The sequence below is a fragment of the Lutra lutra genome, chromosome 1, assembly GCF_902655055.1.
Source record: "Lutra lutra chromosome 1, mLutLut1.2, whole genome shotgun sequence".
Classification (NCBI taxonomy): Eukaryota; Metazoa; Chordata; class Mammalia; order Carnivora; family Mustelidae; genus Lutra; species Lutra lutra.
In genome coordinates this window covers 166,445,336-166,472,083 of record NC_062278.1, presented here as the reverse complement: position 1 = coordinate 166,472,083, position 26,748 = coordinate 166,445,336, and the positions used below count along the sequence as shown (strand labels likewise).

General features: G+C 52.7%; 1 protein-coding gene across 3 annotated transcripts in view; it reads right to left on the bottom strand.

Annotated features, from left to right (window-relative positions):
• FBLN2 (fibulin 2) overlaps positions 1-26,070 on the bottom strand; it is an 84,873-nt gene extending 58,803 nt beyond the window's left edge. For all 3 annotated transcript variants that reach the window (XM_047743613.1, XM_047743615.1, XM_047743614.1), the window contains exon 1: positions 25,949-26,070. The gene's annotated coding sequence lies outside the window, so the exon portion shown is untranslated. The remainder of the gene's footprint in view (positions 1-25,948) is intronic.
• Positions 26,071-26,748: the final 678 nt, after the last annotated feature.

Genomic DNA, 26,748 nt, shown 5'->3' with positions numbered 1-26,748 from the left:
ACTGGCTACTTCTCCACCCACCGCAGTGAGGCTGAGCTATTGTTTGCAGTGGCTTTGCTAAAACTGTCTGGCTTTCTAAAAAAAAAGTGTGGGGGGGAGAAAACAATAAAGTGGCTTCTCTAGCATTTTAAGTGCTTGTCATTTAAAACCTATAAATATAATAATTTCAAATATTTCAACATTCAAACAATGTAACAATAATTTCATAAAGTTTCTGAGAAGAGGAGAGAGGGAGCAGAGAGCAGAGTCACCACTGTGTCAAGAGGAAAGTGGCTTCAGCCTGAAGCATCCACCCCGCCCCAACCCCCTCCCCCAAGCAATGCCCAGAACAGGGCTAGCAGGCAGGACTGGAGTGGAGTGCAAGGGCCTGAGGAGGGCAGTGACAGTGACTCAGCACCCAGCACAGCGAGACAAGGAGGTCGGCCTCTGCCAGCCAGTCAACCAGAACGGACTGAACAGGTCCTATGTGCCATGCACCTCTAGAATTGGGGGGGTTCTCAAAAAATAAGACAGCTCCACAGCCTTTCCACCAGTGCAGAGTCTCTGATGTGGGGAAGCAAGTAATACACCCACAGCAATGCAGCAGATGACGAATACCCGGCAGTAACAAGGACAATGGAGAAATAAATGACAGAAAGCAAGGAAGTGGAATAGGAAGTGACTAGGGCTGAGGGAAAGCCCATTTTAGCCAGGGTGGTCAAGCAAGGCTTCTCTAAGGAACTGCCACTTCATCTGAGACCTGAGTGAATCAAAGGAGACAACCATGTGAATATCTAGAGATAAAGGCCTATCTGTAGGCCACTGAACAGCAAGTGTAAAGGGCCTGAGGCAGGATGAGCAGGTGGGAGATGAGGAACAGCAGAGGGCTACCATAGTCTGGGAGAGCCGAGGGACCTGGAAGGATGGAGCTCTGGCTTCCCAAGGCAGGGAAGGCTGCCAAAGGAAGGCCTGCAGAGGTGATGAAGTTCTAGAACCTAGGTGAGGTTCAGTGGGGTAAGGTCCAGAGCCGATGACCAAGAAAGAATTCTTGAGACATCTTTGGTGCAAAATGGTGGTTTATTAAAGCACGGGGACACGACCCATGGGCAGAAAGAGCTACTGCCCCGGGTTGTGAGGGATGGCAGGTTATGTACCCTGCGGTTGGGGGAAGGTGAGGAAAAAGGGAGGTGTCAACTGAGCTTTCATATGCTAAAGAGGGCCTACAAGGTGCAGGTATACAGGAGGTCTTGCTGCTTGATCAATGTTGTCTTTTGGCCAGCCATTCACATTTCTGCTATCAAATGTCTTTGTTAGTGAGATTTGGGTTTAGAAGAAATTTAACTTTATTTAGGGCTTGAGGAACTGAGTTATTTGCCTCTGGAAATTGTGCTATTGTTACGATAGCTTCTTTGTTGTAAATCTCTAGGACACTGGTAAACCAAGGGAGACTTCTGTCTTGCAGGATTGTGATCTCTGCAAGTTAACTATTTGCTTTTCCTTTAGGGCAGCCAGGGGTGGCTGAGGAATGTCACACATATTACTGAGCAGAGTGAGTGGAGAGTGGGTGCAAGGTGCCAGCTTTTGCTTTGTCCTCAGTCAGCCTCCTGCTCCCTCATCAGAGGGATGTGCAGCCCAGTTTGGGACAGGTCAAATTTGAGAAGCCCAAGGAAAGTCCAAATGAATTTCGTAAAGACGTGGAAGGACATCTTCCCCATCCCCCAGCTGAGAAGCCATCTCAGGAGGTAGGTGGGTGGGCATCTAGGAGAACTGGGGCCTGTGATCCCCCTTGACCAGGTCAATGACCCTCTACTTGGAGATGGTGGGACATGAAGGCCCGAAAGTGGCCCGAGTCCACTCTAAATAGCATCATCTAAGAAAAGAAACCTTTACAAACCAAGAGCCAAACCCTCCTCCCCCCTCCGTCTTGTTCACACAAACAATGCATCCCCAAGACGCAAATATGCCCACCACAGGCTGGCAGCCTTCTCCCAGAGCTTCTCCCAGAGAAACTTTGTTCCCAGCCAGCCCTGCCACACTCCATCCCACCTCACATTCTCCCACAAGTTGGTCCCCTAGTTCCTCTCAGCCCCCTGGGTGCCCTGGCCTTGGACCTGCCCCACCCCAAGCATCACATTCTGCCTGCATCTAGGTGATTCTAGATCTTGGGTTCAGCCATCACCTTAACCCCAGGCCCAGGGGAACATAAAGAATATCAGGCCCTGACTTTGTGAACTCCTCATCTGCTGTGCAATCCTGAACAAGGCTCTTGTCCTCTCTGAGCCTCGTTTCTGCATCTGCATACAATGGAGAGGCTCCAGCACACCTCGATCACAACAGAGGGCCTACGGGTTCTGGAGTTTTAGTCAGCCAACTCGTGTTTTGTTCGTCTCACACAGTGGGTTTTAGTCTTAAATTAGTTAACCAGCCTTTACAAACTGGAAATGTTCACATGAAAATTCAGGTTTCTTTAAAAAAAAAAGAGAAAATTTCTCACTCCTCTTGAAAACCACCAAGCCCTAGCCACACTGAGATAATCACACGGGGTATGGGCTCCTGCTCTCCCAAGAGCCTATGTGGCCTTATCGTTGACTTACACATGGTTGGGTATGCTTGAATTCAGGGTCCCCCCAGGCTCACCACGTGGACTGGGAACCTCATGCTCATTCCCCCTGTGGTCTCCAGCTAGAAGAATGGAAGTCTGGGGTACATGACACACTGCACCAGAGCCTCCTGGTGCTGTCTGAAGGGTGGGACAAACGCAGAGATAGTCAGAGAAGGTGGCCCAATGGGGAGGGTCCCGGGCCCCTGAGGGTGGCTCACCTGGAGAAAAGCAATTCAGAAAGCCCCAGTCCATCTCCACGGCCACTCGGGGCAGGGCAGGACCCACAGGTGTGTATGAAGGGTGGAGGGGAACAGATCTCCACAGAGCTCCATAAGGGCAAAGCTCTCTCCAGGTCAAGCATTAGACCAGGCTGCTAGGGGGAAGAGGTGGGCTCCCTGTCATTGGACATAAGCAAGTGGGGCTGGAAACACACAGGTGAGAAGTTGGAGGGCCCAATCTCTACATCGCTGGTTCTCAGATTCAGACATGTCCCTCCTGGAGACTCCAGCTGCTATTTTCCCATGGCCCCCACAGCAAGCAGCCCCCTTCACATCTGGCTTCTGCAGACAACCCCCACTGCAATCTAAAAAGAGGAGCCACAAGGTAGAGGGGTGAGAAATGGAGGCTGACCTCTCTCCAGAGGGGAACCCCAGCAGCCAGACTGTGGTCACAAACAAAGAGCCTCCTGCCAGGCCGCCCAATGCTGGCAGGCTGGGTCACACACTCCCAAGGTGGGAACTTACAAGCAAACAGGGAAAGGCAGTTAAACCTGCACAGCTTCTGCTTTGCACCCATCCCACTGGCAAGCTAGCTAATAATGTATGCACGTTCACAATAACAAAACTGTGATTATGACAAGGCCGAATGCCCCATGTGACCACGGGAGCGGACACCTTGGAGAAGGCTACCTATGCAGTCAGGTCCACAAGCATATGCCGTGCACACACGCTGCGTCCCCCTGCCCAGTGAGCTATCCAAAGAAATCTGCAGAGATCCACATGCCCACAATGGTCACTGGGTACTCGTCTAGTGGTAGGTGGGGACCCAGCAGGCGCAGACCCTGATGCTGTTCCCTGTCCCTAGATCCACTCCCTGCCCTCCTCCTCCGCCCTGCTCTGCACCTGGGAGGCTGACCTCTCCAGCCTGCATCCCGGAGGCTCCTGCACTCCTCAATGCCAGCCACTGATAGGAGATCAAAGGGTGTGGTATCTATTCCCCCCCTCCCACCCCCCTTCTCCCGAGGGCAGGTGTTGGTGATGGCTGGCCCCTCCAGGGAAGGCTGGGACTCCAGTAGGGTGACCCTACTGGGTTCAGGATTTCATCCCCGCCCCTGCAGGCCCAGGGTGCTAAGGGCTCCCCACCCACAACCATGACTCCAAACATGTCCCCTAGTTCCCCCCAACTCTGCCCATACCTCTGTTCTAGGTCTCTTCATTAACCACTCCTCTCGTCCCCCTTTCCTGCTGGGACCCTGCCAGACACATCCCTGTGAGGACCCCAGAGAATGCTAAGTCCATGATTTGCTGTGCACGGAGCAACACGGATGGACCTTGAAACTAGAACATGAAGTGGAACAGGTAAGAAACAGAACAAGCTAGCCCAATACCATTCATGTGGAGTAAAAATACACATGCCCAAAGTAAAACACACCATTTCAAAACACAGGGAAACAGGTACGCACTGAGCAGAGCTGGAAGTCTGCCATAGTGGGCAAATGGAATGGCATGGAGAGCAGAGATAATGGGAATAAACCGACCAATAAAATAAAAGCAGGACCCCGCAGAGACCAAGATAATAGTGTGTTATTAGCTGAGAAGTATAATTAACTCAACTACGAGTTCCTGAGGTCTAGCTGGAAAAAAAAAAAAAGAATCCCACGTCCTAACAGGGCCCTTCTAGAAGCAGGAACCCCAGCAGCCTGAGGGAGGATTCAGGTGGGGGGGTCTTCCTGCACCCAGCTCCACAGTGAGGGGGGCATGGCCACATGACCACTCCCAGCCCATCCACAAAGCTCATCCCCCCTTCACTGCAATTGGATGAGGGATGGGCCTGGGGAGCCGTGTAACCAGTGAGACTCAGAACTCCCAACTGCTCCAAGTAGGGGAATGTGGCAGTGGGGATACTGAGCTGCCTGTACGAGGTCTGGCAGCTTCCACCTGGGTCTCTGAGGGCACGGAGTCACCAGGAAAGGCATGTGACCACCCTGGTGGTGGGACCACAGGAGCCCAGCATCCATCCCTCCTGGTTGCAGCCCTGGGCCTGTGAGTCCATTCTGGAGGCCCCCAACCGCCCGGAAGGCCAGGTGAACACCACTGAAGGAGCCAAGGCCTGCCTAAATTCCTGACCAAATTACATGACTGTTGCTCTCAGCTGCCAGGGGTCGGGGATGTTGGTCATGCAGCGATAGGTAACCAGAACCACTGGGATCTAAGCAGTGAAATACAGACGATCTGGCTGGGGGACATTCCACAGGACACATGTCGCCCACAGCTTCAGCACATAGGAAAAGCAGACAGAGGAGAGGCTGCTCTAGACCCACACAGGCCTGAGATAGAATAGCCCAATTCGTGCGGGGCTCCTAATCGGCCCCAGTGTGAACAGACCAATAAGCCAGCTGTCTCAGCTCACTGAGGGGTTCCAGGATGGCCTGAGGACCAGCCGATCATTCTGCGAGGTGTGACGGCTACCAAATGCTGGCGTGTTTTCAAGATGAATACTTTCCCATTTTTTTTATTAATCCTTTATTTAGCCATCATGCCTATGAGATGCCCTGACATATTTCAGCATGGATAGCAGTCAAAAGCAAAACGTCCAAATGTTCACAACTGTGGAATCTAGATGATGGCTGTCTGGTGTCCTTTCTGGTCTTCTGGGTTTCCGTCTGCCACTCCTCACAATAAGCAGTCACTATGGGTGTGGAGGTGGGACTGAAGGCCAGGGAGCCACCGACACTCACATCTGGGAGTGCATCCAGCTCCATGGAGTGAGTCCCTGAATTCCAGAACTGGAGATCCTGGAGCAGGCTCCAGGCAGGACCAGCAGGCCGGGTCAAGGTCACGGTCCAGGCTGCTAATAGCTTTGGTCTTTTGTTAATGGGACACCTGCTGTGGGCGGGGGCAGTGGGGATTCTGTGGTAGCCTGGGATCAGGTTCTCATGGGTGGGGGTGGGTGCACACTCAGGAAGGGTCTCTTCCCAGGAAGCATCCTCCCAGAGACAGGGCCTACTCTCCTCCCCACCCCCCACCCCAGGGTGCTGGGTGTGGACCTCGTCAGGGAGGGAGATCTCTGGCATAGCAGAGTCAGAGGTGCCTTGGGGTGCTGCTCGAACCTCAATGACCCTCCCTTGCTCTGGCTACAAGCTCCTCTCTCCGCTGCCCTCAGGACTGCCGCCCCAAAACTCAAACACATATCCCCGCAGGAAGCTGCCACCACCTCCCACAGCTGCCATCCAGAGCAGAGCAGGACGAGAGCTTTCTGGGTTGGCAAGGCCATGCTGCACCCCCTTCCCCACATGGCCCCAGGAGACCCTGATTCATCACCAGTGCTGTTATCGAAAGTGGGGTCTGGCTTCACGTAGCATCAAGCCACAAGATAAGGAAATGCTTCCCTTCCCCAGTCCTCTGATCCTTCTGATCCCGACAAGAACAGGCTTGCCAAAGGGAGGCATTAAAAAGACAAGGCACGCAGTTGTGGGGGAACTTCAGATAAGCAGTGGGGGAACTTCAGATAAGCAATATGCAAACGTTTAGCGTAAGTACATCTTGCACAATACAGGGGATGTACTTATGCATCGTGTATCTGAGATTCCAATTTAACTGGGCATCCCACATTTTTTACAGGGCAACCCCAGACAAGAGGAAAAGCTCAGGTTGATGCTGGTATGGCTTCAATACTTTCTAAATCTTTGCAGGGGATCTCTCTTTTAAACAAGTCCCATCTATAACAAAACACTGGGACTTTCAAGCAGCAGGGGGAGGAAGAAATAAACATACAAGGCACTTGTGGACACACCAGTCACAAACATGTGAGTCATCAGGACCACCTGGGCCCTGCTCCTCCCAGAAGCCTGCCCAGAACAGCTGCCCCTGCTCCCAAGTCCAACCAGAGGCTGCTCACAGGGCACATCTGGGGGTCACGTGTGCTCTTGAAATCAGTTGCTGATATTCTAACCTTCCAAAGTCATTAATGTAGCCTTAGTTTAGTGGTGTAACATTTAAAATCTGAACACTTTGCACTGAATAGACCCCCATCTTCTCCAGGAAAACCAGAGGATAGGGCCTGCCAGCAGGGCCCCTCTGGTCCACGGTGAGTCCACGTTCACTCCCCACTGGCATCACTGGTTCACTGTCTCCTTGGACCCACTTGCGCCTTGGGCTTCTCTTATCTACGCCCAAAGGAGGGAGGCCCAGAGGAGGTGGGAGTTTCTGCTCCCTCCTGCCCGGCGTCCCCTGCTGAATGTCCTATTCTCCTGGGTTTCCTAGGATCCCTCTTCTCTCTAAGTGGCAGACAGTGGGAATTTTGTCCCCTTGCAAGGTGCCTGCTACTACCCAAGTGGCCTAGTAGGCAACAGTGTATCAGTCCTATCCGATTCCAACTGCATCCCACAGTCATACAAGATACACAACACAGGAGAGAATACGGGAGTTACACAATGTCTTAGATGGTGATGCCCAGAGGCAGAACCTGACATGGGTTCTCATATATGTGACTTACTGGGGGACAAAACTTGGCAAAGAGGTGGTATTGGCTAGAGCCCAGCACTGGCCTGATTCCTGGGGAGCCCTGCAGGGTGACCAGTACCCCAGGACTTGTCCCACTTAGGAACCTCCATCAGTCACTGGCCAAGGACCACAGTGGGGTGAAGAGGTAAGGATTACTTCCCAGGCATGTAGTGGGAGGCAATGCCTGTTGGCCAAGGGCAAGCGGCTGCAGAAGGACACAGGTGGGAGCCATTAGCAGCCAACACCTGGAGCATCTGGGGGACAAGAGGGTCCAGATAGGGCACCAGCAGTGGCCACAATGTCTCTCACACACAGGCACACACACACACAGTGCAGAAGCCAATGAAACAGTATAGTCCTAAAAAGTGTCCCCAAACCTACCTTTAATTTATAATTTAGTCTGAGATCACCCCAGGCTCAGAAAGGTAACAAAGTATATACTAAAAATAATATTTGTACAGCCATGCTCATGGCACTATTCTCAACAGCCAAATGGCAGAAACAACCCAGGTGTCCCCCCAGCAATGAGCAGATAAACAAAATACGGTCTATACCTACACTGGAATATTCTTCAGCCTTAGAAAGGAAGTTCTGACACAGGCTACAGCGTGGGCAGATACTGCAAGACAATGTACTAAGTGCAACGAGGCAGGCACCACAGGACGAATCCTGTAGGTCTCACGTGAGGTCCTTGGAGTCATCAAGTTCATAGAGACAAAAAGGAGGGTGGTGGGTGCCAAGGGCTGGGAGGTGGGGAGCTGTTTCCTGGGGACAGAGTTTCAAGTTTGGGAAGATGAGGAAGTACTGGAGATGGGCGGCAGGGCGGATTGTACCACAGTGTGAATGTGCTTAATGGCACCAAACTGTCCACTTAAAAGCGGCCAAGATGGTCCATCTTCTATTTCGTGTATTTTACTACAATAACGAGTAAAAACACATGCACTATGGAGCCGGAAGCAAATACTAGAAGAGCACAGAGAGGGGAGGAAAGAAGGACCCACACTGAAAGCTCCACAGGAAATAAGGGCTGCCCCAGACACCTCCCCCTGGGTCGTAAGCTTTCTGGCAGCCAAAGTCAGAAGGGAAATTAGAGGATGACCCAAAACTCCTTGTCTGATCGGAGGAAGTCATCTAATTCATCGGGAAAAATAAACTTGTTCTTGGCACAAAATGTGAGCAGGGATTTTAGCTGTTAGTTAGGTTCATGTTCAACGATCACTTCCCTGGTGCCAACGGAATGCCAAACACCAGACCTAGGCTTTCCAGGAAGGTTTATTTTCTTTTTACAATTTTATTTATTTGAGAGAGGAAGAGGACAAAAGCAGGGGTGAGCGGCAGAGGCAGAGGGAGAAACAGGCTCCCTACTGAGCAGAGAGCCTGATGTGGGGCTCAAGCCTAAGCCAAAGGCAGACACCTTACCAACTGAGCCACCCAGACACCCCAAGGTTTATTTTATAAACCATGGTCTGCAGATAGGGAACCTCAGGCCCAGACAGAGGGCATATCACCAGTAAAAGGAGGGACGGAGATTTGAACCCAGGTCTGTCTAGCCAAGGGAGTACAGCCAGAGTCCTAAGATCATGACCTAAGCCAAAGGCAGACACCTTACCAACTGAGCCACCCAGACACCCCAAGGTTTATTTTATAAACCATGGCCTGCAGATAGGGAACCTCAGGTCCAGACAGAGGGCATATCACCAGTAAAAGGAGGCATAGAGATTTGAACCCAGGTCTGTCTAGCCAAGGGAGTACAGCCAGAGTCCTTCAGCTTCTAGATATTCATCACACACCTGCTACCTAACACCTCTTTTTATAGGTGCTGGGATGTGGCAGTGAACAAAACCAACAAAGGGGCAATGGGGCCAACACTGGTGGAGGGAAGAGACAGGGAACAAATGAATAAGAAGGTAATACGGGCGTTGTGAATAAGGGGGATTGGAGCACTTCTTTGTCAAGAACGGTCAGAGCAGGGCACCTCGGTGGTGCCGTCAGTGAAGCATCTGACTCTTGGTTTCGGCTCAGGACACAATCTCGGGGTCCTAGGATCGAGCCCTACAGCAGGTTCCATGTTCAGTGCAAGTCTGTTTGAGATTCTCTTTCCTACTTCCTCTGCCCCTCCTGCTCGTGCCCTCTCTCCTTCTAAAATAAATCAATAAATCTTTAAAAAAAAAAAAAAAAAAAAAAAAGGAATTGTCCGAGCAACCACATGGAACAGGTGACAATCTCAGCTGACACTTGCCAGGCAAACATGTGGTGGCCATGCAAAGATTTGGGGAGTGGCATCCAGGCAGCAGTAAGATCATGTGCAAAGGCCCTGAGGCAGGGACCAGCTTTACACATTGTGGCTGGTATGCAGAGAACAAAGCGAGCAGCAGATGGTGAGGTGAGCAGCAAAAGGAGAAAAAATGAAAGAAGAGATGTGAAAATCAAGGAGAGAGAGAAGCTCCAAAGAGGAGGTCCATCAGTCCCCCATGTGCAGTGCCCCAGGGAACTCCACAAAGCATCCAGTACATTTAGCAAAAACTGTTCCAGCAAGGTAGTAGGAGTCGCCACGAGGTCCAGCACACTGGGAATTCAAGAAGGAACTACAAGTGGGGCCCAGGTGGCTCAGTCAGTTAAGATCCAATTCTTGATTTCAGCTCAGGTCATGATCTCAGGGTCCTGGGATCCAGCCCAGCATCTTGAAATTCTCTCTCTTCCACTCCCTCTGCCCCTCCCCCAACTCACACGCTCTCCCCCAACCCCTCTCCAAAAAGAAAAAGAAAAGAAAAAAAGAAGCAACTACAGACATCCTTTCCAAGAAGTCCAAGGAAGATTCCAGTCCATAAAGTCTGAGCCAGGTAAAACCTAAACAACATCATATAGGGATCACAAATGTAGGAGACAGAACTAAAAAGCCAAGCTGGAATGGCCACCATAGAAGTCTGGTGATGAGTACCTGGTGGGTGGAGGGACACAGGGAAGGACGATGGGAGCTCCTGGGTGTGGCCGCTGTCCTCCTGATACCCCCAGGTAGTGGTCACTCAAGGGTATGCTGACGTTTATCTACTTTCTTTTATGTGTGCTTTTTCACAATAAAAGAGATTTTTAAAAAAACAAAAAAAAAAGAAAAGCCAATTATAGTAGTCCAGGAAAAGAAAACAAGAGCAAGAAATGGTGTTGGCAGAAGAAATGGGAAGGAGGGGAGGGATGAGAAAAATAGTCACAAATTACTGAAAGAAAGTGATCACGTTTGGCTTCTGTCTTTAAAGTCTTATTTCCCTTCATTTCCTTGAGGCAAAAGTCTATGTAATCCCTGGCATGGTTTGCAATAAGACAGGGCTGGCCATGAGGAGAAAGGTTAGGAGACGAGGGATGTGTTAGGAGATGGGGTCTGGGTCCTTGGCACTGGGAGAGCCAGGCAAGGCTGAAGGCACAGGTAGATGGCTTGAGACCCCCAAGGAGAGGAGAGAAGCTGGGTCCAAAGTACAGGGGGACACTGGGGCTCTGAGCCAATCCTGGCTGCATTGTGCTAACAAGCATTGGGACCCCAGGTGGGAGACACAGAGGGGCTGGGAGCCTTGTGTCCTCACAGGCTCACTGGCCCCTGGGGACTGCCAAAGGCGTGAGCTCATGAAAACACTTGCAAAATCATTCTTCAAGTAGAACAGCCAGGGTATTTTTCCCCTCCCTGCCCTCTCCTCCCTAAGAAGAAGAAAAAAAAAAAATGAAATGAGTAAAAAGCTCCTTAAAGCTTGGTCAAGAGTTGACCCCATGTATATAACCATTAATCTCATTACCAGCATAAGCAGGTGAAAAATTACAAAGATGAATGTCCATGACTTATAATCAACCTTTAAGCAAAGAAAATGTTGCTTTTGGCACCAGGAGGGAGCTGCTATTTTCCTTCCCCACAAGTCACAACTCTGGAAAGAGGAAACGCTCCCAGGGAGTAGTGATGAGAAACGGGCCTGCCCACAGCCACGCTGAGCTCACTGCTCTCCCCACCTGGAGTCCAGGGGCCTCCACCCGGCCCCAGATGGAGGGGTGGCTGAGCAGCGTCACACCCCTGACCTCTCCCTCTCTCTCTAAAGAGCCAGGCATCTCCATCCAGCCTGCCCTGGTCCCACCCGCAGGAGGTTTTTTGGCTGATCTCTCATCCCTCCTCAAAATCCTGAATGGTGCCTTGGAGAATCTACAAAAAGCTATGGGTAGTATACCCCTCCATCAAAAAAGGGAAAATGCAAGCAAAGCAGGGTAATGGATATGGGGTGGTTTCTGGCCATCTCATTATATATTTACCTGCCTTTCAGAAGCAGCCCGGGAGCTTCCTTCTGAGGTCCACACGACCCGACTGCCCCCCCCAACCATCAGTGTTTCCTATTCCTGGATCCAAAACTGAATTTTGCAATGACACAAACCCACAGTGTGTTAAGCTAACCTGGACCAGATTTTCTGTCACTTGCAATTGAGAATCTTTTTTTTTTTTTCAAGATTTTATTTATTTATTTGACAGAGAGAGATCACAAGTAGACAGAGAGGCAGGCAGAGAGAGAGAGAGAGGGAAGCAGGCTCCCTGCTGAGCAGAGAGCCCGATGCGGGACTCGATCCCAGGACCCTGAGATCATGACCTGAGCCGAAGGCAGCGGCTTAACCCACTGAGCCACCCAGGCGCCCCTGCAATTGAGAATCTTAACAGAGATAAGGGCATACACCAAAATCTGTTGTGTATCACTTTAGGAGTCTCACACACACACCCCTGGTTGAAGACTCCTGGCCCAGGGACATAGTGGAAACTCCAAAAGAGGCATTCAAAGTCTATCACTACCTAACCCCCACCTATCTTCCCAAACGCATTTCTCTCCACTGCCTTCCATTTACCCAATTCCTGATAAACTGGAAGATTCCCAACCCCCATTTTCCTCATATTGCTAGCCCAAACCAGAGTCCTCCCTTCTGAATCTCTGAAGACCCAAATCCCAGCTCCTACTTTAAGGCTAAGCTCCAAGGGTAGATGGATGGGCAAGTGGATGGATGGATGGATGGATGGATTAGTGGCTGATGAGCAGTTAGCAGGTGGAAGATGGATGGACGAGAAGGTAGAAGGTCAATGAGTAAGTGAACTGGTATACAGATGGACAGTTGATGAAGAGAAGGATAGGGGAATAGACATATGGTGAACAAATGATCAATAAATGGGTGAGTGAACAAATGGCAGATAGAGGACAGATGGATGGGAAAGTGGGTCAGTGGATGAAGGAGCAACCAGCATGGGATACCTGTCTAATGGATGGGCAGATGGGTGGGTAGATAAGTGAGAAAGTAGAAGATGGGTGGATGGGAAGACAGGTTAATGGGTGGGCTTATCACCGCAGGAATGAATGGTTGAGGAAAAGTTCAATGACTAGGCAGGAAATGGGTCAGTGGACAAAAGGACGCAGGCATAGCAGGTGGGTACATAGGTACATGAGCAGCAGATGGGCAGGTGGAGCTAGGAAAGTTCTCTTGGTGCTCAATCAGGACTCCTCCCAGACCCCCCTGGAAAGCCCTAGAATAAGGCCAAAGGCTCTCTGATAGGCCAGTATCTCAAACAATTCTTGGCCATGTTGAATAGCTTGGAAGCGTGGCCATCAAGTCACACTGGCCTGCATTCACAGCCCAACAGAGTAGATTCCCACTATTTGACCACAGACCAGGGACTGGCTCTCTGAGCCTCATTTTCCCCATCTGTTAAATGGGAAGCATCACGGTTTCCTCACAAGGTACTGTGGGATGAAATAAAGAATTATTTGCAGAGGCTAGCCCAAGACATGAGACAGTCAGAGCTGACAATAATTTCCATCCTACTAAAAAAAAAAAAAAATTGTTCTGGGGCCTAAAAAAAGAAAAGGGCAGCCACCTCGCATTTTGTAAGACAAGGAAAATCCTGATGCCAAAAGCAGACGTGGATACTCTAAGCAGACAGAAGTATAGGCCAGTTGCATTTACAAATCCTAGCTGCCACTCCTAAATAAAATACCAGAAAATTGAACCCAGCAGCCTGTTAAGGGGATAATATATTGTGTACAACAGCATACTTCAGGAATTCAAGGGTAGTTCAATATTTTAAAAAATCAATGCAATTCACCAAAAGGAAAAATCGAAGGGGTCACCTAGCATCACTACATGCTGGGAAAAAAATCATTCCATAAAATCTGACATCCTGATTAAAATCTCGGAGAGAGGGGCACCTGGGTGGCTCAGTGGGTTAAGCCTCTGTCTTCCACTCAGGTCATGATCCCAGGGTCCTGGGATCAAGCCCCACATTGGGCTCTCTGCTCAGAAGGGAGCCTGCTTCCCCCTTTCTCTCTGCCTGCCTCTCTGCCTACTTGTGATCTCTCTGTCAAATAAATAAATGAAAATCTTTAAAAAATAAAATAAAATAAAATCTCCAAGAGAAGTCAGCTCCTCTTGGTAGAGAGGACCACCTTCCAGGCTTCAATGGAAATGGACTCACCTGAGTGTTCGTGGGAACGGGAGTCGGGTGTATGAATGTGTCCGCGCGTGCACTCTGATGTGAGGGAGAGTGAACACATTCACATGCCTATGAACTCTTAAGGGTGTATAATGTGAGTGGCTCTGGTAGGGGTGTGTGCAAATTTAAGTGTGTATGATTCTGTGTGAGGAGGTGTGAATATGCACATACCTGTGTATGTAAAATACACAAACATGTGTGTGCATGTACACGTGCTAGGCCATCCCCCACTGGTGGGTCCCACCCCTCCTACAGGCCAGCCATTGGGTTACTGCTTGCCAAGTCTCCTGAGCTTTCCCCTCTCTCTACCTGTGTCCCTTCCCCTCTGCCCTGACCACGCTCTCTCCTTGATGCCCCCATGACTGGCTTCCTGCTCCCCGCCTCAGCCCCACCTTGCTCAGAGCTCCAACGGAGGCCATCCCGTCCTGCACCCCACCACTCCAGCCTGTGTCGACAGCCCCGCGGACATCACCACGCTCGGGGCACAGTCAGTGCCCTGGGAGGCTCTTTCTGCCATCAACCACATCTCAGAGATCCCATCCTCTGCCTGGCCAGATGGGATGGCCCTCAGGGACCGGGACAGGCAGGGTCATGTCCTACACTTAGGAGCCAACATCGTACACTGATGTCTCCGCCAGCTTGTCTCCCCAGCTGCACTTGATTCTGAGGCAAGGACCCTGCCCTCCTGCTCAGCCTTGACCTGGGGTCTGGGCCACAGCGGGCACTCAGAATGCTCTGGGTGGGTGGGTGAATGAATTAGTGTGCATAGCCCCAGCAAGTCCTAATACAGGACATGGGATGAATTATAAATATAAGTGCCACCTACACTCATCCCAGAAGGGCCTTTGAGATCAGCAAAAACTTGCCTGAGGTCACCTGGCAAGTCACAGACTGAGCTGGGAGCCCCAAGCACACAGGTGCACAGGAGCCTTTTCTCACGTGTCACCATTTAGCCTCACAGCTCCACATGGGGCAAGGGTGGAGCAGACAGGGACTTTCTCAGGGCTTCCAGTGGGGAGGCCTGTATGCAGCAGACCCTGCCAGGTCTCGCCCCAGCTATGGCATCCCCATTGCCACCTCCCCCCACCCCCTGCCTGGCCATAACCCGCCCCTGCCAAAGCAGAGACAAATAGTAAGCAGGACCAAGCTCTGGACTCCCCAGGCTGCTGGGCCACTCCAGCATATGACACTCTGAGAAGGCCTGTTCCATTGGCTTATGGGCCCAATCAGAGCAGCCTCCCAGCCACACCCAGGTGGGGACTCAAGGAGATGATGCAGAGACCCTAGCATGTCACCTGGCAAACAACAGGCACTCAATACATGTTCAACATTTTAAAAAATTACTGTTCCCAGCTACTCTAAATCTTTCACAGCTCCTTGACTCCACCTGTTCCTTGATTCCCTCTGCCAGGCCCAAGTGGTCTCCCCTTATCAAACTCCTATTCATCCCTCAAAGCCCAGCTCAATATCTCCTACTCTGAGAAACCTTTCTTCAGAGTTCACAGCTGCCTCTCTCGATCTCCCTGCACTCTGTACACAGAGTCCCCAATTCTGCATGGGGTTCGCAGACAAGAAAGATATAAAAGCAAGAGGGTTAGACCAAACCCATAGAGAGTAATAGATTCTGCCCACACCCTCGCCAAGTGGGGCAAGTGTGGTTGGGGTGGAGGTCAAGACCCCAGAGCCCCTACCCCTTCTCTTAACTCAATAGGGAGTCAAGAGAAGGGGTAAGGGCTACCCCAGATGGTGAAGAGCCGCTGTTCCTCATCCTGGAACATGGTGACATTCCCTTTGGGATGGGTTTACCATGTGACCTGGGAACAGGGAAGAAACTGTAGGCCAATTATACAGAGCAACTCAATGATGCTCTGAGGATCTCCACCTCCTTCTCCTAGCAAGAGAAACTCAATCATCCTCTGGGAAGCCACCCTCTCTCGGTTACATGGACCACAAGATGGCCATCCCCCATCCATAGGGACCACCACACGGGCCCACACTGCAGCTTCTGAGCTCAAAGGAGTGAGCCCAGAGCTGCCAGGCCATGTGACCGCCTGATGACGACACAGTCCCAAGGCCATCTTTAGAGCCCCTGGATACAGCCATGCCTGAAACTGCACCCTATACTTTTTCGTTCCATGACTTTTTTGTTGAAGTTACACTTTCTCTCAACCTGTGATCAAAAGAAACCTGACACTTGTGATGAAAGTAAGAGTAGCCAACTGTATTGTGTTGGTTGCTGATTCGACTCTGAGACTGTTGGTCTCTGGAGTTCATAAACTTGGTCCCTGCAGCAGGGACCTCCTGCACCGCTAGTCTGCTTTATGTAGAGCCCATTCTCAGGGACCGGCTGAAGAGAGCCCACAGAACCCCTGTCACTATCACAACCCTGTCCCCAGCCACAGCCCATTGGCCCGGCATGGACATTTCACCCATGATGGGCCAATCAGAGCTCTTTCCCAGGATTCTGCACTGGACCTAAAAGAAAATACAGAGCATCTCCGGGGGGAAGAACTATGAGCCAGGCAGCCTCCAAGCTGAAAGCAGGCACATTTAAGTCATTTTGAGAAAATCGCAGAGCTTGCAGAGAAAACCAGAGACAAAATAAAGACGGGGTGTAAGGCGGTCTTGGCTGCATCAGAAACCCTCACTGTAGATTTCTCTGGGCCAGCAGGGCCTAGTCTCCCCTGACGATGCAGTGGAGCCCCCTGCTTCTCCTGAGTGACCTCCAATGAAGCCCGTGTGAAGGAGAAATGGCTCACCCCACAGTGGACAGGCCCCATCTGAAGCCCAGCACAGGGGAAATCCCTGTGGGACAGAGCCCAGGGCGTGGGTGGGCCACCGTGTCCTATGCTGAGGCCCTACCTCCCCGTGAGACCCCTGAGGTCTGGAGCCAAGAGGGAGGGTCACTAGTCCCACCCCACGCACAGGAAGCCACAGCCATTCCAAGGGGCGTACCTGGCCCAGGCACGTCCTGCCTTGGGGTCACAGTGGGGCATTTCAGGGACAGGCAACTGACGTCACCATATCCTTTCCCCGGCCAGCACTCCATTACATGAGTCTCTCTCACTCGTCAAGGTGCAAGGTCAGCCATTCAGTTCAAGGAAACGAGTTATGAGGGGTGACGGGAGTAGGGCAAACTTTTCCTCACACTGGGGCATGTCGTTAATTAAGGGCCCAAGCAGCCATTATCATGAGTGTGATTGGAATTACCCATGAGACATATCATTAATGACCTCTGCTCACCAGACTTCATAGCTTACACAGCACTCTCCCACCTAGCCAGGCCTAGATTCCCCATGTCATCCAGAGACTGGGCCCAGCCTCACCTCGCCAGCTACCATCAACTTCCTTCCTCAGCGCTAGAGCCCTGGTCCTAAGCCCCTGGCCCATGACCCCCTAGCATGGGTCCCAGGCCACCGGACACCTCAGAGAATGCCTCAAACCCCTGGCCTGAGAACCAGGGTCTTGGCCTCAGAGGAGACATCCCTGCTGGAGGGACTGCAGCCTCCTGTTACATCCCTGCCCAGCAGGAAACACGCCAGTGAGGGCCCAGAAAGATGGAAAGGGGGATTCCCAAGAAGCTGGGAGGTGTGGGATGACCAGCCAGAGGGGTCTGCCCAAGTGGGACTACAGAGGACCGTGCAGGATGAGCTCAGATCTCAGAGACAAGGCAGAAGCAACAGAAGCCCGTGGAGAGTAATTCCCCCCCATCCAGTCTCTTTCCACCACTCACGATCACAGAGAACTCCCTGTGGAAAACTCGTGTGCCTTGCACGTCTCCCTGCTGCTTGCCAACCTTTGTAGCAAAGAGAGAGCAGGTCCCACGGCTCAAGGCTGAGGCAGGGAAAAGAAGTCGTGAGGGTTCAAAGCCCCGCTTGGCTGTTGTTAATCTTTATTTTTTCATGGGTATTGCTGATTTAGGGCAAATCTGATTTTTATCTACAGCTCTGACAGAAGGTCTCCTTTTAAATAAGTACAAGTAAAACAGGGAAGGGATTTTTTTAAATATACTATGTGTCATGTAAAGGCATGGGAGGTCGGGAGGTCTGGCGGAAAATGTGATGGTGTAATGCTAAGCATTACTTTATTAGAAGAGGAAGCCGATACCCTCTGGCTTTTTCCCCAAGAGAGGACACAAGTGCCCCTATGGGGCCTCCCTTCATCAGCCCCACAGGCAGGGACCAGCAGCAGAGACCATGAGGTGTCCATGGTCAGACAACATTTGAATTATTCTGCTTGGAGGACACTCCAGGGGACAGATAATGAACACTGAGATGCTCAATCAGCACCAAACCACCACAAGGACGGCTAATCTCTCAGCTCCCGAGGACAAGGAGGCTGACACGGAAACCACAGGGAAGAGCTATGGCCATGTGTCTCTGTGCATGTGTGTACACACATGCCTGTGAGTGCTGGGAGTCAAGAAGATTACAGTTCTGAACCACCGCCTTTGAGGGGTTGGCATGTGTCAAGACCACCAGGGGCCCAGATCCCCTGAGGTGGCCCTGATCCACAGAGGTCCAGCCCCACTCTGCCTGTCCCACTCATTCCCCAATGGGCTCAGAACCCTTTCCTGGCTCCCTCTGGCTCAGACAAGAGGCCACAGACTTGCTGGGGCTTTGGGAGCTGTTCTCCAGGGTCCTGCCAGTTCTCTACCAGAATGTTTTTAATGTTGTGCTCTCATTGTAAGGAGTCATCGAGAACAGAATTATCTGGATCACTGAATGCTCACTTTGTGACCAAAGACACAGCTGGGAATTCATGGCTAGGATGGGAGACCCAGGCTGAGGAAAGAACAACTCTGGGAGGCTTATCAAGACCCAGTGTGACCTGGGGTGCCTGGGTGGCTCAGTCAATTGATCAGTCATGATCCCAGGGTCCTGGGATCGAGTCCTGCATCGGGGTCCCTGCTCCTCCCTCTACCCGCTGCTCCCCTTGCTTGTGTTCTGCTCTCTCTGCTCTCTCTCTGATAAGTACATAAAAAATCTTTTTAAAAAATGGTGTGTCCTCCCCACAAGGCCAAGGGCTGGCCCCTACGATGGCATCTCAATGATGAGGAGGAGGACAGGAGAGTGGAAAGAACCCAGCTCGTGCAGGTTAGTGAAGTACCATGTAGCTGCCAAAAAATGGTGCTCCAGGCCCCCTGTAGCCTGCACACCAACCCTGCAGGCAGGCCACTACCACCAGGCCCACTTTACAGATGGAGAAGCTGAGGCTGGGACACAAAGCCCTCATTATGCGGGCTCCCAGGACTCAGGCCAGGCAGGCGTGCCAGCGTCCTCCAAGCTTCCCTGGCCTGGCTGGGTCTTCACCCTACTGGCACTCCACAGGCCAGGCCTTCTTCTCACATTTCAGGCCATTCCTGGCCATCAAACCATAGCAGAGCCAGGAGGGCTGTCCCAAGTTTGCAATGAGTTAACTGAAAGATTGAAGCTCTTGCAGGTCAGGGCCTGCCTGCAGCCAAAAAGGCCTCTGGTGATCAAAAGCAGCCATCCCACTCCCCTGGAATGTGGGTGCTCACTGCCCCCCACCCAGGGGGGCAGGCCACGTCTCCCAGCCCGGGGCAGGCAGGCAGCCCCGCTTCCTCACCAGCATGTGACCTGGGCGGGGTCACTCTGGCCTACAATGCAGCATCCCCCCACCAGAAAAGCTAGGCTCCCCACCCTCGAGGAAGGAAATAACCTTTCCCCAAACCAGCACTTTCTTTGCAACAATCTCCATATATGAGAAGACAGAGGCATTTCTGCAATGCTTCCAAGTTCCAATAAACGTGAGGACAATGGTGCAAAATGACGCAGGGCCTGACCTGAGAGAGGCCCTGGGAAGGGACCAGACCGGAGGAGGTAAATTAGCAGGGCATGCGTGCCAGTGGTGCCCATGATCAAGGGGCAGCCCATCCGGAGCAGGACCTGAAGGTGGACAGACCTGGCCCCTGCCCCAGTTCTTCCTCCAGACTTGCCATGTGCCACAGGCAGACATGCCCCTCTCGCAGCCTCAGTTTCCCTGCTCTGTCACTCTTACAAGCCTCCCACCGATCATCTCACCCCCCTCTAGTCCCTCATGCCTGGACTGCTTGCCAGACGGACCCTCCAACCCTCTGGCCATGTCCATCCTCTTCTAAGAAATGCCCCAAGACTGCCCATCTCCAGGTCACAGGCCAGGATTTGAGGTGCTCCATTGTCAGGGTTCAGCCCACCAGCACAACTTTATGGCCCACCTCTCCTCCAACCCACCTCTCCAAGAGAAACTGGGTTTTCTCCTGTTCTTGTGTCTCCCTCACCTTTTTACCTTCACATCACAGTGCCTGTACACCTCCTCTGGGAGGTCTACCCTGACCACCACCAGACTCAGCTAGATGCTTCCTTGGCTATCAGGACCACTGTGCTCTCTCCTTCAGGACAGCCCTGACTGAAGCAGGTCAGAACTGCCTATGTGCCTCCCTGGGGCCCCCGAATTGACATGGAAGGGACAACAGGCCATCCCACACCAGAGGCTACTGTGCGTACCCCAAAACCTTGGGCACACATCCCTGGCATGGATATCCAGGGAGCCACTGTCCAGGAACCCTCACTCTGCAAGCTAGGCTGTTCCCAGCAATGCTCAGCCTCCCATAAGGCCCAGTTCCAGGCTCCTGTGGCTCTCCCCCAGCAGCTCAGGAGTGGGGGTACTTTAAAATCTCAATCAGGGCTGGCCCCTCCCTGAACTGAATCTGTATCCACCCAGAATAAAAATGAAAGCCCTCCTGTGGCGCCAGATGTGGCCCACCCTCCAGTGGCTCTCCTTGCTCATGGGGGTCCTGATTTCCAGCTGCCCCAGGTCATTTGCGCCTGTCATGACCTCTGCCTGAACAGCCCTACTCCACCCAGGCATCTGCTCCACTGATACCTCTCATGCTCAACCTAAATATCCCGACCCAACTCCCAGCCCCAGACCACAGCCTGGTCTTTATCGCAACCACAGCCAGCATAGGACATCACAGTGAGCACCCACACAACTCCTGTGTGTGTGTCTCTCACCAGAAAGCAGGCTCTGTGGGGGCAGAGGATGTTGCCTTGGTCACTGTCCTATGCCCAGCACGCAGAACAGCATCCAGGACCCAATAGGTGCTCAATAAATGGAACGAGTGATCTCATTTCCTCCTTCCGTTAACCCTAACAGAGACAGGACACCCATTTTACAGATAAAGAAACTGAGGCTCAGAGGCGTAAGTCACTGGCCTGATTGGGATCACAGCCTGCGAGTGGCAGAGCTGGGAATCCAAAACTTGTAGGACACATTTTCTACCCCTGGCTTCCCCTGGCTCTGGACCTGCAGCTCATCTCCCAACCAGCTGGCAGGGCTGACTGGGGAAACAATCTCAGGATAAAACCGTAAGTGCTGCGGGTGCCCACGCCAGGAGGAGCCAGCGGTCAAATCACCAGAAGGAAACACACCCACAGGAAAAAGGGGTAAGAAACGGGGTGAGAGAGAGAAAGGGTGGGTTTTTTCTTTTGTCTATTTGCCAAACTTTACAAAAAGTGACTTCGTTACCATCTAATTTAATCTCAGTGGAAACTTTTGTATACCATGCCAGGAAGAAGTTAGTCCGTTCAACAACAAGGTCAGTGGAAGCAGGGAATTTAAAAACCACCCTTAAACACTTCCACTTAAAACTCACAAATGAACGGTCACCCACCAACTGCCCAAATGCTTTTTAATTTAATGTTTTGAACAGGCAATGTGGTCATGTGGTTCAAAAAAGCAGCAAATATTAAAAAAAAAAATTTTTTTTAAGGCACTGGGACATGTCACCTCACCCTTGCACCCTTGTCCCCCGCCTGCCCACCCCAACCCACCCCCAGGTGACCAGAGGTGAACACTGCAACTTGTTCCTTGTGTTTCCTCCCAGGCCTTGTTTATGTTTACACAAGCTAACAGGAAGTTGGATTTCTTATTGGACACAAGAGGCAGCACGGTTTACAAGCCATTCGGCAATGTGGCACCTATTTTCTTCTCTTAATAGATCTTGAAAGGCCTTTCCACAGAGAGTGTCCTCATTTTTTAAAGCTACATAATATTCCATGGTGAGGCCATCCCAGCATCTGTCACCCCGGGTCTCAAATGTCCAGCCACAGACCTATCTCCCTCCTCTGCCTGTAGCTTCTCAAGGGTGAGAACTGCACCCCAGCATGGGGCCTGACACAAGCCTCCCAATCTTACTCAAGAGGGGGTCGTAGAACGGAAATCCGATCTCCTTGCTTCTTCCACCAAAACCTTTCAGTAGCTTTCAAACTCCCTATGCTGACCCTCCTTCACTTCCTCGGCACCTCACACCTCTCCCTGACTCACTCCAGCCTCCTCCTTTTCCATTCCTCACACATACCAAACAGGATCCTACCTCAGGCCCTTTGCACTAGCTGTGCCTCCTGCTTGGCATTCTCACTCACCACTCTGGTCTCAGCTCAGAAGTCACCTCCTCAAAGGGCCCTCCCTGCCCTTTCTGTTTAGCTGTTCTGTTGACTTAAGCTCCTTTACAGCATCTGAAATCAATGTGAATAATTAACATCACTAATTAACATAATTAATTTCTTTGTCCCCTGAATCACCCCACCTCACCTATCTAACTAGAATACAGACTGCATGGGAACAAAGAGAGTGTCTGCATTGCTCACCCTGAGTACCTACCTGGACGGTGCCTCACCTAGGATGTGACTCCCACACTCCAGCCCAGGAAAGCCAAGCTCCCGCAGCAGCTCCCACCTGGTAGAATTATTCCTGGCAGCCCTCACAAAGCTTATGGGACTGTGGGAGCCCAGCACCCAGAATCCTGCCACGAGCTGGAACTGCATCCCAGGCCAAGGTCTTCGGCTAGGGGAGGCCTTTCAGAATTCAAGAAGCCTGGGAGCAGGGCTACACCCAACTGCCTCCCGACAGTGGTCCCAAGGATTCCATCCTCTCCCCCGCCCACCTCAGATCCATGAGCCCTAGAAAGCTCAAGAGCTCAGTACCCATTTCACAGAAGGGAAGACTGAGGACCTGAGAAGGGATGGATGGGCCCTCTGCACCATCTTACACAGCCCAGCACCTTCCTCCCCAGTGGGAAAGAAAACCCCCAGGAAGCTTGAGGAAGAGGTCAGGGCTGCCCACCATCCCCAGTTACTATAGAAGGGCTGGCCCTCATTCAGTCAGTCAACAAACTTCCGGGATGTTGCACATCCCAGGGAGCACTTCACTGACATCAGCCACAGAAGTGTGCTCACAAGAGAGAGCAGAGTCACAGAAGCTGGGGCTTAAAGTAACACAGTAACTGCCCCACCCCATGCCACCCATGGAGAGGCCACCCAAGGGAATGCAAGCTGGGACCTGGGAGCCTGTTCTCCACCTGAGTCCCTCCTTGTAAGGCATCTCGTCCACCAAGGCTGACCAGGGACTTACAGGGAAAGTGCAAGGTCAGCAGGAAACCTGATGTCCAGCAGGGCACACTGTGATGCTCCTGAGGCCAGACAAACTTGAGACTCAGCAGTCTTTATCCTGGTGGTCAAGGGGTCATTGTGGATATGACTGTCAAGACGAGAGCAGAAAACCATGCTGAGGTTTCAGGCTGATGAAAACGGCCTGGCTGGCTCGGCTGGTGGAGCCTGTGACTCTTGATCTCAGGGCTGTGAATTCAAGCCCCATGTTGAGTATAAAGATTACTTAGAAATTTAAAGAAATCTTTAAAAAAAAAAGGAACCTGGGTGGTCATTTAAATCTTCACTTTATTATGAAATCTTCACTTTAGGTCCTGAATTTACTCTGCCCTGACCCCTGTAGAGAATGCAGCTTCGCTTCCCTGGTCATTCCACAAGCATTTATTAAGCACCTACTGTGTGCCAGGTGTGGACCTGGCTCAGGGACTTCACCCAGGTTGATGAGTCCCTCCACTCATGGATTCATTAAAAGAGGGCAAAGGGCTTGGCTTTAGGGCCAACAAAATTTGAAATTTCAGCTCTACCACTTGCTTGCTAGAAAACTCTTTCTAAGCCTCAGTTTCCCCATCTGTCAAATAAGGTAAGAATGTGACCTTGCAGAATCATTGATGGGATCTGGAAAGAAATTTGACCGTCAAAGCCGGCTCTGATTTCATGGCCTTCCTCCCATGGGGCTCCCAGGCCACTGTTCCCCACAGTCCAGCAGAAAGCGCCTGCCATCATCACAAAGATGCCTTGTGGTCCAGGCCTCTGGTGTGCCCCCCAAGTGCTCTGAAGAGGTATAAGGCTCACTCAAGGCTTTCCCAGTCCTGGGTGGGGGGACTAGCCTAGGCCCCTTTGGGGTAGGCAAGGCAGCAAAAAGAGCCCAGTTTATATGGCCGGCACAGCCAACCACAGAGGTCTATGCAGGCCAGGTAGGAGCTGAGTCCCGGGTGGAGACTATAGCCAAATGATGCTCCTGTCCCATTCCCGGGGGGGCAGAGGCAGACAGCACTAGACAGTGGGTACCACAAGGGAAGGTGGACCCTGGACTTTCAGACCTTGTGATTTTTCAGGTAAAAGATGAAAATCTGGACTTTTCTGTGAAACCTGCCAATCTGCAAATGCTGGCAGCTAATTAAATATTTAAAAATAATAACAACATGGTAAGAGCCAAGCAAAACACACAGAGCCAGTCAAAGCCGGGGCTGGCAGGTTTGCATAGCCAGTGTAAGATTCTTTGATATCACCCATCCCCTGCCCACTTCCCCTGTTTCACAGCTCTGGATCCAGGAGGGGAGGGTGTGGAAGTCAAGGAAGCAACAGTTACAGGTCTCTCCCTCCTCCTGGTGGGGATCTTCACCCTCCTTTGCACGTGAGGAAGGTGAGGCTCAAAGCCCCAGTCATTCAGCTACAAACACTAGCCTGGCCAGCTCTTGGGGGCTTGCTCTGAGAGGGGCTATTCAAGGGGCTCTGCGTGATGACCCGCATCCAAATCTTTTTTTTTTTTTTTTCTTTTTCTGGCCTGTTATAGTGACACCTGCTGGCTCACACCAGCTTTGGACCAGTCCAAGTGGAGTCACCTTGTAACAGGGCTGGTCATCAGGCCAAGAAATGGCAACGCTGCTTGAGAGAGTAGAGTGGGAGAAGCGGAGAGGATGCAAACAAGGGGTGATGAGGAGTGGAGAGGCTGGCGGAGTCAGGCCCAGCTCTGAAGGCCCCTCCCTGTGCTCCTACAACCTCCCAGTCCCAATGGTAAGAGAGCCTCAGCCAAGAGGCTTCCCCTGCCACAGCCCTCCTCAGGCTCCCAGCTAACTCAGGATAGCAGGCAGGGCTATGCCCATAGAGATGGAGGGTCGGGGGTGCATGGGACTATGAAGTTGTTGGATGTGACTCTGGGTGAAAGATTCAATGTGTGAGGCACTGTTACTCCAGTTATGCGAGAGACACGTGTGTGACACATGTGAGATAGAGATGCATGTGTGATAGACACACGTGTGGCAGACATGCATGCGTGCCAGAGGCACACGCGTGTACCACAGACACAAGTGTTTGCGAGAGAGGCGTGCCTGTCTGGGACACGCCCATGTGTGAGGCACGTGTGTGCAAAAGGGATCCAGGCATGTGTGTGAGAGATTGGGGGGGGAGCGCTGAGCAAGGAACTTTGCAACTGGGGGGCATGGGGGATGGGGTAACGGGTTGGTGGGTGCGCCCAAGCAGAGAGGGTGCAGGAACTTCTTTTGGCTACTGGTGTGCCTGTGTGGTAGTGTGGCGGGAGGGGAGAACTGAGGATGTGAGCTTGATGGTGGGGAGGGAGCTGAGGGGCAGCGGGAGGGGGGAAGGGGGCGTAGGGAAGGAGTGCAGCAAGGCTTGGGGGGGCGGTGACCGGTTGGATGCAGCGGAGGGACAGGGCGGCAGCACCGGCGATGGGGGGCGCTCGAGCTGGCGGGTGGGGGGAACCCGCCTGCAGACCCCGAGGGCCCCCGCTCCCTCGCGCCGGCTTCAGTGCCCGCATCCGTCCAATGGGACCGGGGCCGGGAGGGCGAGCCCGCAGCTGCGCGGCGGTGTGGGCACCCCGCGGCTTGGGGCGCGCATCCGCGGGGCCGCCGAACCGTCGGGGCGTCCGAGGGCCCCAAGCTGAGCTTAGCGACGGCGGCCCGGGAGAGGCGCGGCGCGGGAGGGGAGATGGGGACCCCGTGAGGGAAGGGGATCGGTGCGCACTCACCGCGGGGCGCTCCTCACGTCCAGCCGCCTGTCGCTCAGTCCGCCGGGCCGTCGCGCGTCGACAGTCGCGAGCCCCGAGCCCCGGCTGTGCGCGGCGCGGCGCGGGGCGGGGCGAAGGCGCGGAGGGGCGGCTCTTAGCCCGCCCCCGGCCCCCTCTCCTAACTCCGCCTCCGGGGCGGGGTCTCGCCGCAGGCGGGGGAGGGGGCCGAGCCCGCGCCTCTAGCCGCAGGCGGAGCTGCGCGAACCGACGCCCAGAGACTGCCGCCAGGCGCGTCCGCGGCGGAGCCCCCAGCACCTAACCGGTCCAGCACCCCTCGTGCCCCGCCCAGCCTAAACTCAGTTCCAGATCCCGCGCTGCTGCCTTCAGCCTCAGGGCCTCTGGGCCTGCCACCTCGGCCAGCCCGGGGCCTCAGTGTCCCCACCTGAAAGTTGGGCTCGACAACCCTGGGCACGGCCTGAGGGGTCTGCATACCGCAGTGCCAAGGGACGGGCGGTGTGACAGGATCAGAGGGCAGACTTCTCCATCCCCCTTGCTTTCTACCCTGGGGGCTCCCACACCCCACCTGACCTCCTGGAGCCCCACAGGGCTACTAACTGGTCCTTGGGTAGACTGATCCCAGCCCCCAGCTTTGGGACAATCTAAGCTTGTCCTTTTCCTCAGCGCATACAGCTAGTTGCCTGTGACCCCTGTATGACCTCACCCAAAACCCTTGAACTCTGTGACTCCAGCCTCCTCGTGTCTTCAATGGATTAACCCCGATGGGTAATGGGAAGCCAAGGAGAATCCGGTGTCCTACCCAC